Source organism: Schistocerca serialis, chromosome 2 (genome assembly GCF_023864345.2).
Source record: "Schistocerca serialis cubense isolate TAMUIC-IGC-003099 chromosome 2, iqSchSeri2.2, whole genome shotgun sequence".
NCBI classification, from domain to species: Eukaryota; Metazoa; Arthropoda; class Insecta; order Orthoptera; family Acrididae; genus Schistocerca; species Schistocerca serialis.
This window is the reverse complement of record NC_064639.1, coordinates 825682012-825694517: the sequence shown is the minus strand read 5'-3', so window position 1 is coordinate 825694517 and position 12506 is coordinate 825682012. Positions and strand designations below refer to the sequence as shown.

General features: G+C 36.1%; 1 protein-coding gene across 2 annotated transcripts in view; it reads left to right on the top strand.

Moving 5' to 3' along the window:
• Positions 1-12506, top strand: part of LOC126458075 (juvenile hormone esterase-like) — a 179036-nt gene that overhangs the window by 55365 nt on the left and 111165 nt on the right. The gene's annotated exons all lie outside the window — the stretch shown is intronic.

Below are 12506 nucleotides of genomic sequence, written 5' to 3'. Positions count from 1 at the left end.
TAAAAATAAATACTATGATTTGTACTGAAGAAGATGCATTTACATGAGATGGAATGGGAAACAATACAACAAAAATAAAAGCAATAAATACAACTTCAACAGTGTTGTACATCTAAATTTAATATTGAGCAAAACACTCGCTTACACACACACACACACACACACACACACACACACACACACACACACACACACACACACACACAATGTGATTTTCAAATTGTTTCTTCAGTCAGTGGCTATCTGATAATCACAATGGTCACATTGTGCACTAGTTTTGTTTAGCTGATTCCTCCGCATCTCTTCATTCTGAAGTTGTTCAAGCGTCAACTGTGAAACTCACAGCTAGTCCTCACGGCTGAATGGTTGTGTCATCATTTGGCAATCTGGGAGGAGGTAAAGACCCACATTCACAGTCCAAACTTTGGAAGCTCTTTTAATATTTATGATAATGGGAATATACTATATTCAACAGTATTTGTAGATTTTCATTCACAAATTTCTCATTGGGCATACACTTGACAAACATTTCTGCACAATGCCACAGGTGGACAAAGTTGAGACTATGGTGATCAACAATTTGAATAACTACTCAGACTAGAAAAGTTCGCAAAGTATGATGATACACAGAAGACAAGATTGAGAAGTGAGTGGTGGATCAGAATGATGGGAGAGGGAAACAAAAGAAACAAAACTAAAACGCATAATTGAAGGAATGCCACTCAGCACAGAATGTGTGGAAGCAGGTACAAGAATAATGGCATGAATAGTTGTTAATTGCAAAAGAATGAACAATGCCTACTGTACTGTTTGCTGCGTGGGTTGTTGCTTTTGCACTTAGCATTATAACTTCATAGAAAATCATTTGCACTCTTGTGAGAAGGATATGTACAGCAAGGCACATCTGAGAGCTTCTGTAGTTTGGAGAGCAGAAAAGAGGTAGTGACAGGCTGAGCCTTTACACTTGCTACAGGTTATGCCTGAGTCTCCCACTCAGAAAGGCAACAGTCCTGTTTTAAATACTGGTCTAGCAGACTGTTGTAATCTTAAAGTGCATCTGAAAGCCCTCTTAATTATTTAAAATATTAAAACTAAAATGTTGAGAACCCATTAACCAACATTGCACATATTTACCATGTAGTGTCAATTGTGTAGCAGGTCTAAATGATAAATTTTATCTTTCTGTTAATTCTAAAACTAAATCAAGTCAGTGCTCTTCAAAGCATACACAAAAAAAAACATTTTATAAAAATCTTTTTGAATCCATTGAAAGATTATATACAGAATCTTTGAGATGTTCTTGTATCCACTTTGGTAATTTGCTGCACTTATCCTGGCATGAGAATCTCTTAACAAAGATACAAAAGCATCATTGAATACTTTCTGTAAAGTAATAAACTGAGATTATTGACAAGAAATACACAAAGTCGCTTATATTGTCAGCAAATACCATTATACCATAGTCAGTTTTACCATGTAGTGCACGACCCACACACTGGGCTACATGTCACATTGCATCAAAAGTGAGGAAGTCATTCTCCCTTATCTGTGAAAATGTGTTTTTGTAGTCTACAATTCATAAGTATTCAAAGAAGAATCAAGAAAATGAGGCAACTTGACATTTGAGCAAAATCTAATGGGTAAATGAAGGAAACTGCTGAAGAACTTTAACATAAACTGTGTGAGTTGGATTCTGTAACTTAAAACTTCCTGGAAATTTATGTACATTTATCTGTCTTAAAACAGACAATTGCCAACTGCAAAGAATTCAGGTATGCACAGACTGAATTATAACATTGAGGGAGCTGAAGCGTTAGAAGCAAAACATGAGGTTTTTACATTGCATACTTATATCATAACAGAAGAGATGATAAAATTGTACATAGGAATGGTTGTCTGCCATACAGACTGAAAAAGGCCACAAAATTGTATGCATCAAGTAAAAACTAAAAATATTGCATCTGAAGACAGCAACATTAAGAATAAATAAATACAGAAAACATTAAAAGACCACACACTTAAAAGCAGAACAATCTACAGGGTGTCCGAAAAGTCTTTCCCTGATTACATAAATTGATAACTCAGGCTATAAGTAAGATACATATATGAAACAGGCATCTAATTGTTTACAAACTATCAAAGTTTTTTTCACACATCACACATTCGTCTGAGATAACCATCATTGTCCTCAATACGTGATAACATTTCGACTGCAAAGTCATATCGACATGTACTGTCATTGGGCAACAAGGCCTAAACGATTTGCACTTTGTATGCACGAAACCATAAACGTTTGTGTAAAATGTCATGGAGAGAGCTTTTCGGCATCTGTAATACATGCGAGGCCCTGCGCGCCGATTTCTTCAGACTTCGCAGAAAAGACTGCCTTACTGCTTCCACCCTGTCTGCTGAGGTTCTTGGTCGACCAGACCTCGGAAGGTCAGCAACCGATCCTGTGTTCTTGAACTTCTCATACCAGGCTTAAATGCTCTTGACATCAGGTGGATTCCTTCCAAATGTTGTCTGGAAGTGTCTCTGCACTATGGTTGGTGATCGTGTTTCATGGTACCACAGGACACACTATGCCTTCTCCTGATTGGTTAACATGGCTTCTTGGACACTGCACCTCATCCACTACTTACGTACTGCGAACCTAAAACAGAAAAAAAAACTTTGATAGTTGTAAACAATCCGACACAAGTTTCATTTTTGTATCTTACTTCTAGCCTGAGTTATCAATTTATGTAATCAGGGAAAGACATAATGAGGTAAGAAGCAGGGTGATGATCAGTTGTGAGAAATAGTGTGAGATGTCAGTTTCACTGGACAGTAGCATCATTTTGCTGATTTGTCTGTCACATGCAGTTCAAAACGCTCATGGAGATTTAAATTGATTTTCATCTGATTGCCACTGCAGTGGTCACTATGCGGTGTCATGAAGCAAACACACAAAATATTACAAGGACAAGTGAGAGGGACACAATTCTATGTACACCAGTTTCCTGAAACAGTCTCAGTGGTAGAAACAGTGTTCTGAAGTAGAGTATGGCAGATGTAGCATTTTCATTTACCAAGTGAGAAAGGTTGGAGAATGTGTTGAGGGACAGAGACAGAGAACAAACAGGTGATGCAGCAAAGTATTCTCAGTCCCTCCCCATGCAGAGCATATCAAGCGCTGTCTTCTTACTATATGCACACCAGTCTAGCAATGTGTGCTTCTAAAGGAAGTTCAGTGCATCACAATGAACAACGTCTCCCGAATTACTATAATTTGAAAGTTCGGAAGAGATAACTCATATTTTCTCATTATCATCACATAACTTACTGTGCAAAAACAATTAAAAAAACAAAATAAATATCTTTTATCCCACCAGTTTACCAGAAACTCTACACATGACAAAACCTGATTAAACTCATTGCAGTGTAGCTGACTGTAGTTCTCGACAACTCTTGTTGTGATATGGATTTTTGTCCACCTCAAAGATCTCTTATTAACTTCTTCTATGATTTTAGTTGATTTTGGCCATTACTAATGAGTCACTTGAAAGTAAAATGTTTTGCAGATTGTATGATAGACATCACGCTACCATTGTCACTTTATGATTCTGCGAATGCACTTATTTTCTTTCCGTCAGATGTTTGAGCTGAATATACTGAACATCCTTAACTGTGAGTAAGAACTTGTGAAACAAAATGCATTGTCAGGTACAGTTTCAAATAAAAATCTTATTCATTGGGAACAAATACCTGGAATTGATCTCTTAGGTACTACAACCAAACTTTTAGAATGCATGATTCTGTATACACATATGGCATTCCAAACGTGAGCACAGCTCTGCCTAAATGGTGATCAAAGTCAATGCCTTCTGACACTTTACCTTGTGCAACAGAAAGAAGTACCACACCACGCCCATTCTCACATGCCTGTAAGGAATTTTTTTAAAAATCTACAGATTTCGCTCATTCCTCATTAAGCCATGGGTCACAGCCTTGGTCACAGAACACTGACAATCAGAGGAAAAAGTTCTAGATAATTTATTATTTATTTATTTATTTAGTGCCCATATTATCACATACATGATATTGGACTTGTCAAGGTACAGAACCATATAAAATATTACATATTTACATCATGTACAAAATCTTATCATTGGTATCAACAAATCTTTATAACAAAAACATTATTCTGCTTAATTTGATTATAAAATTATATACGTACATACAGATAAAATAAAAGTTGGCGAACCCCTTGGTCAATTTTACTAAAACTATTAAATGCCAGTACTTTATTTAACTAGGCATAGTAACATATGGCACAAAAGCTAGGTGCATAATTAGATACATACAAGGACAAAAGAAGTTTGGTTTTATGATAATTATGAGAGTAATGAAGCAGACCTACAAATTTGAGCAAAATTCCAGGTATTCATTAATGCTGTAGAAACAGTTGTTTATTAGTAGATTTTTTTAATTCTTTTTTTGAATGTATCAGTGTTTGGTATTTTTTTATGCTACCTGGCAATGCACTGTACAATTTTTTAGTTTGTAAACAGCACTGTCCTCATATATTGATATTCTGTGCACATGCCCCATCATGGTGTACATTCCAAAGACAGGAAGTTCCACTCAGATGGCTCTATCTTAATGGAGCACAAAATTTTATCACATACTCTTCCCTAATATATTTTTGCTGTGTTACCACAAAATATTGTAGAGCAAACAACACCAAGTCTGTTGATGCTGCATACTATACCACCCTGTATGGCAAAAGATAAATATTTCTTAGATAGGACATATATGAAGGCATCAGTGCGTAACTTTCATAGTAACAGAGTGAACTAAAGAGGGCAAAAGCAGATCAATACACTGTCAGAGAAGTGGTCTCTGTGTCATGATATATATTGTATTTACATATTAGAATAGATGCAGTTAATGGTGACAAATACCTTAATTTACTAGACTGCCACCTAACATATCAGTTAGGAGAGTGAATCAGCTTTATCTTTCTAGAGAGAAGGTGAACTGCCACATTTGCCCTTTGCAGTTAGATGTGTCCTAAAGAATATATTTCACTTGCATTAGAAGAGTGATGGTGAACAAAGTTTCTGAACTTGATAAGGCACTCACTTTTTACCCTCAGACTATTTTCCCTATGGGTTATGTTTGTAGTGGGACACACTTCTCTAACATTGCCTTTATTTTTTTTTTTTATTTTTTTTTATTTTTTTTTATTATTTTTTTTTTTTTATGGAAATAACTGCTACCATTTATACTATTGATTCTGGTATAGCTGAACATTATCCCAGTTGTTTAACTGAAAGAATTTCATATGATTTTGTATGCAATGTATTATATTTCATGCTAAAATATGTAAAAAGAAATTAATTTGTTACTACTCTGAATGTACAATTAAAATTATTCTTCTTTTAGAAATATTTGAAATTACAAAATATCTGGCATACTTAAAATTCATATTATTAATTGCACAATCTGATGATAATTATAAAATTTATTTCTGGACTCATTTACAAAATAATGATATATTTTAGTGAACATTCTTCTTTTGTCAAGAAAGTTTGTAAACTCTTTTTCTTTGTAAACTCTTTGGAATATTGTGAGTACCGCAAAATAGAGGTGGGCAAAATGAAACAGGTAACTCTTTTGAAACAAATGAAACAATAATGCTGTTTCAAAACAGTGAAACAGTTTGTGTTTTGTAATAGTATAGGCCTCCACATTATATCATCTTTAGTGTCCACTGTACAAACATTGTCATAAAAACACAAATGAGGTGCGAGAGTGCCAATCATATCACATAAAGTAAGAAATTTTCACTTAGGTGTTTTGGCAGTTTTGTATTTCCTGCAGCAAATGCACTGTCTTTGAGTCATGTGACTTTCATACTTTCCAACTGACTGAGGACAGACTTTGTATGTTTGACATAACAGATTTTGCCAAACTTGTTTCTCCTTATTATAGTGCCTAATTTTGATAGCTTTTATGAGCTATAATCAGTATGTGCTCTTGAAAAGGCATATCATGAGATAATTTATTGAGATAGCATTCTGGGAAGCAAGGTACTAAATTAACATTTATGAATGTGCCACTTACACTTTTCTTACTCACAGTTAAATTTTCTATTGTTTGTCACACAGAGCAGGATGCAAAGTGACAGATGCACACAGATCAAAAAATTACAATAACAGACTGGAGCAAATAGCACAGTGGTTAAGTATGGCAATTTTTCATCAAACATTCCCAAGTTAGCTGGATACAGCTCATAATATGTACACTTGATAGAACCTGAAGACATGTTAAAGCATTTCAAGGTAAATGAAATGCAGAGATCAGTATGTTTCCTTGAAGTGTAAAACCAGACTAAAATTTGAAACAATTCATACAGTGTAATGCCTTTGAGATACTACATACTGGCAAATATGGCTCTATGCCACTTACAGTTCTTGCTAAAGAAGTTTGTTTGAGGTACAGGTATATGGAGTTTCCTAAAGTACTCACAGCAAACAGAAATATTATCATTTTATTATAAAATTCCCCAGGAAATCAGAGATGAAGTTAAGTTGCTGTTGAAATACAATTTTTATCACAGTATCTGAACGCCAAAAACAAAAGTATCAAAGTACCACTGTTGATTTGCCTGAGAATTATTTATGATACACGAGTATTAAGATGCCTATAGTGTAATAACCAAACATAGCACATTTACAAAATTAAGCACACAAACATATACGTACATAAATCAGATAATTATTCCCAAACACAAATAAATAACATACTCAAAAAAATTAAACTCACTGGATGGTGAGCAAAAACATAAGTGTCTTCTGTGTGCAACAAATTTGAGAAAAATGTTCTTGTAAGGTAGCTACATGCAAGATTTAGTGGACTAAACAAAATACCATCAAATACAAATACAGTGCACATTGTCCAGGGAAGAACAAAATCAATTGAAATTTCAGTTTCATTTCTGAGTAGATCTACTGTACCTATTCTAAGTTGTAGTTTAGAAATATCATTTTTGATACTTTTTCAATTGAAAGATTGGATCGTCTGTTATTGTTTGCCCCTGTTTTGAAAATATGTGCTCACATGGAACAGAGGAGGCCATAATACAAAGAGGTCATTTCATTATTTCAAACAGCATAGGAAACAACACATGATTTTTTTCCACCACAGCAACAGATATTTTGATCTGTGTATCAGTGGCATCTTCATATATTTATCAATTATGCTGGCAGCATATGGATTGTCTACAAGCCTCCTACAGTGTGGTCAAAATCTTGCCAAATGTTGCCACTTCTAGAGTTGAATGTGCTCATCACAACCAGTTTGGGTGGTGTGTAGAACACCGAGTGGGCTTCTGTCATACAGCACAGGACTTGTTAATTATGGTATCTTTTGTTTCTTTTAATCAGTGTCCAGTTTTTGGAAATCCAAGCTCCCTCAAGTGAGGATCCAATAATGTTGCTTCACAAGCAATTGCTTTACCTGTTTTGAATGGGGCAGGTACAGATTTCATCCTCAAGTTAATCAATTACTGTATTAATTGCTTCATTGCTGTAATCTGAGTTTTTCAGTCTCAGACAATGACTTTGTAAACCTTTGCTTAATAAGACGACTTTTGACAAGGTTATATTTCTTTCACTGCTAATTTCTGTTGTGACTTGCTCAAAAGGAGATAGTATTTCACAAGATTTTTCAATAACTGACCAGTCTTCATTGGATAGCTTTGTTTGTAAATCCACACTGAGGATGGCAAGGGAGCTTTGCAGAGGCTCTTTTACTTTTTAAAAGCCTGTCAAACATTTCATACATGGAATTACATCTCATAGGGCAATCTTGTTTTGGTGTTAAAATATAGAAGCCCATTTAGTTCTGAATGTTGTGTAATTTCTCAAGTGCTTGAGAACTTCTTTTGAAAAATTCCATGATTAACTTCACTTTTCCCCTTGTGTCTGTAATTTGTTCAAGGCTTGGTTGCACAATTAAATTAAGTGTATGTGCAAAACAAGGTACATGCCACCATTTGTACATGATCGCTGTCTTCTCCATATTAGGTGCATTATCTGTAGTGCAAACTACAATTTTATTTGTAATATCCCAAGATGAAGTCATATTTTGCAATTCACTGGAAATTTTTTCAGCTGTATGATTGTCATGGGATTTAAAACTAGATAACAAGTATTACTTCAGACTGCAGTTTTCATCAATGAAGTGAGCATTCAGTGAAATATAACTCTCATTTTTCACAGATGTCCATCCATCAGTCACAATGCAGATGTAGGATGAAGCTGGCACTGCAGATCTTAGTCGCAGTAGTGTGTTGTCGAACACATGAGAGAGTGAACTGTTCGAGAGTGTTTTTCTACTGGGAGGTACATAGTTTTCATTTAATACGTAAGTCATTTTTCTAAACTCTGCTGTCTCAACTACATTAAATGGAAAATATTCTTTAACAAGTCTTAAAATCTGTCATCTATTTTGGCGTGTTTGAATGAAGGCACTTGTCTTGATGCAAAACCAGTAAACTTTTTGTCTACCACACCTACCTGGAACTGAACTGGTGGAAGTGCTGGGTATTTCTTGCACAGATTGTTCATCTTGACACACAGGCACTGAAATGGCAGATTCCTGAACAATTGCTGTCGAAAAATGAACTGGCTTTATCAGTACCCAGATTCATAATAACTGGTTTCTGAGTTTCACTTAAATTAACTGTTGTATGCTTATGTTGCAAATGTCTGTTTAAGCAAGAAGTTAAACTACTTTTAAACGACAACACTGCTGAGCATAAGTCACATTTAATTTTCTCAGGATTCATCTTCATAAAATAATCTCACATCAGGCTTCACAATGCCATAGCTGAAGACTGAAGAACCAACACGAACGGAACTGGAGGCAGGAGCAAACTGCAGAAACAATGAATACACTACTGAGATTCCCACATTCTGTTAGTATGGATAATATACCTGTCCTGCTAATTTTAATGCACACAAAATGAATCATTGTGAAGAATAGGCACATTAGCTATAGACTCACAAATAACGCTATGTAATTTGAATAAATAACAAAATACCATATTATCGACACCTTACTGAGTTTCAAAGAGGTCACCTTAATTGGCCTACAAGAAACTGGATGTTCCTTCTGTGATTTGCAGAAAAAACTTGGCAGGAATGTAGCCACTGTACATGACTGATAGTAGCATTGGTCACAAGAATGTTTGGTTGCAGGAAGACAGGACTCCAGATGGCCATGTGGCAGTACTGAGAGGAAAGACCATGGTGTTCGGCGGATGGCTCTGATGCATTGCACTGCATCTGCAGCAGTAATTTGACCAGCAGCTGGCATCAAAGTGAAGCATCGAACTGCTGAAAATCTGTTACTTCAAGGATTACTTTGAGCCACACATCATGTTGCATGCATTCTACGGATTCCAGACCATCACTATTTGCAACTTAAGTGGTGTCAAACGAGAGCTCATTGGAGGGCAAGGTGGAGGTCTGTTATGTTTTCTGATAAAACTTGGTTCTGCCTTGGTGACAGTGATGGCTGTGTTGGTTAGAAGGGGGCCAGTTGGGAGCTTGCAACCAACCTGTCTGCATGCTAGACACTCCACCAATACCTGGAGTAATGATCCGAGGTGAGATTTTGTAAGACAACTGGAGCATTAACCTGGTTACCCCAGGCACCCTGACTGCGAATTCGTGCACTAATAAGGTGGTTCGATCTGTTGTGCTGCCGTTTATGATTATCATTCCATGGGGTGTTTACCAACAGGATAACGCTCGCCCACATTATGTTGTTGTAACCGAATATGCTCTACAGAGTGTGAGATATTCGCTATTTTTGACTTCATTAAAACAGCAAATACGAGTAGTTAATACTTTCAGCCAGAAGGCAAATACTTGTTTGTAAATAATGATTAATGTATAATGAGGCGTCGCATAGCGACGGTGGAATTTTCTAGTGATGTAATTTGTCGTCTTTGGGCGGCAATAAAAACAGAAAAATACGGATAGATATACGATCCTTCACTATTTTGTTCGCGGGAGAACAAATGAAGCCTGGAGCGCTAAGAAGACTTTTACTGTTTTTCTCGAGTAAGACGGACGCAGATTTGTGGCGGTCTGATCTAATTATTTTTACTAAATAAATAAAAACGTGTTCCGTCTAAGTTTTGAGTGAAGTGTAGGAAGAAGAACTGTTGTAACTTACCGTGACGAAGCACGAGCGACTCAAGAGGACAATGGCTATATAAAAGAGCGCTCAATGGACATGATATGGACATAAAAATCTACCGTCATTGTAGTATTAAGCTTAAGGTACGATATATGTTTTAGTTATAATAAATATTTGTTCTGGGAATACTGAATCATTTAGCAGTGCTCATTTCTATTATCTCCTCAGTATTATTTTCATTTTAATTATGCATTTTGCTAAGATTACAGACACGGAGATCAGCAGTCCAATGTTCGTGTTACATTGATAAAAAGAAAACTGTTTTATCGTCTTCTTGCATCAGCTTTAATATTGAATTTCTCTTTTGTGTGATGTTACAGTTGTTTTTGCGCCCTTAAGAACTTTCTGGTCCCTTAGGAAATTTTTTTTGTCATAACAATAACTTCACAACCGGGTATGATCGTATCTACGATCATGAAGTAATTAGAAAGACGATAATGCGATTTCTTAATCAGTAGCACGCTAGTTGTGACTGCCTCAAGCCACGCGAAACTGCAAGTAAAAACTAATCACATCTCATAATGCAATATTTTATGACAATGGTCAATCCATGATTCTTACGCCAATTGTGATTGATAAAACAGTAAGCTAAATCTCAATTTCCAACTTTCCATTGAATAGCAACATCACTTCTATTTTGTAACATCACAAGTGCCAACATGTTGCCTTGGCCTCCTCGATCACCAGATCTGTCTCCAGTCAAGGACTTAGGGACATCATCAGACGACAGATCCAGCGTCATCCACAAATACCATTCATTGTTCCTTTATTGATTGACCAAGTGCAACAGGCATGGAACTCAATTCCACACAACACAATGCAAACACGTTTGCATGCTTGCATTCAACATTCTGGCAGTTACACTGGTTATTAATAAACCAGCATTTCACATTTTCAATGGCCTATCTCGCTCTTACATTAACCTGTGATCTTGCAATGTTAACCACTTAAATATGTTACCTAGGCAAATGTATCCCAGACACTTTATTACTCTACATAAATAATTTTTTTGTATTGCGACTTTTTTTTCTGTCTGTGTATTTCATCAGAATATTGCAAGGCCTCACACTGCAGTTCACACCACAAAAGCCTTGAGAAATGAGTGGATCCTTGACTATAAAAGAAAGTCTACTTGGTCCTTAGATTTGTCATCTATGTAGCATATCTGGGATGCAACGGGAAGGCGCATACTTTCATATCAAGCTCCAGTCGGCAATCTTAAGAACTGATGCAGCACGTGTTTCAGGAACGGCAATAAATTCCTCAACACGGCCGATTGATTTCTTTCCACAACGCTACAAGAGTTAGTTGTACCTGTGGGGGTCACAAATCGTACTGATATTGATGACAGACGTAATACCTGTTACGCGTGAAAATCTCTTCAAAGCGTGATAATTATCGCACTCGTTCTTGTAATGTGGGTCCACAGCTTCCACACATTTTTAAAATGATGCCATCTTGCTTTAGCTGTTAGTGTTTTATTTTACAATTACAACTTCGGCTTACTACCGTTTTCCAGCATAAGATTTATTACATAGATTGTAACATCAACCTATGTCAAAAAAATCTTATACTTCAAAATGGAACTGTGCCAAAATTGCAGTCATAAAATAAAACACTTACGGCTAAGGCAAGATGAAATATCGGACTGTGCTTGATGCTGTAACACTTTCCATTCCGTCAGTGTATAATGAATATAACAACACTGTTACAATACCACTCCTAAACAAGGCAAAGTGAAATATTGTGTATACTTTCAGTGATAATGTGTACATCAATTAGAGGAAATTAAAAAAATATATATATTTCTGTATTGTCCAGCATTTGGCCATTGATGTCTTTTACATATCGCAACCACATTCTCGCGTATTTTAATAGTCAATTCATGATCATGTAAACCTTATTATTGCTTCTGTATAAGATACGAAAACTTCAAACAAATGTGTGAAGTCAATGCAAGCTAATACTATTCGTTTAGATGCATCTACGCTGACGGTTGCGATCAAACTATGAGCTCCTACCTCTTGACAAAACACAAACTTTAAATGAGGATAGGATTTACACAAGGAATCGAATGTTCAACCTAGGCAGCTCATGAGTGACAAGAACTGTTTCCTCTCGCACTCTTACAGTCTTTCACGTCTGGCAGAGTTCTGACATTTCACATTCCAATGATCGACGTTTGTTTCTTTCCGCTGCCCTTTTAATCTTTTCTGTCGTCTCTTGTGTAGTGATTCACTGGAAAC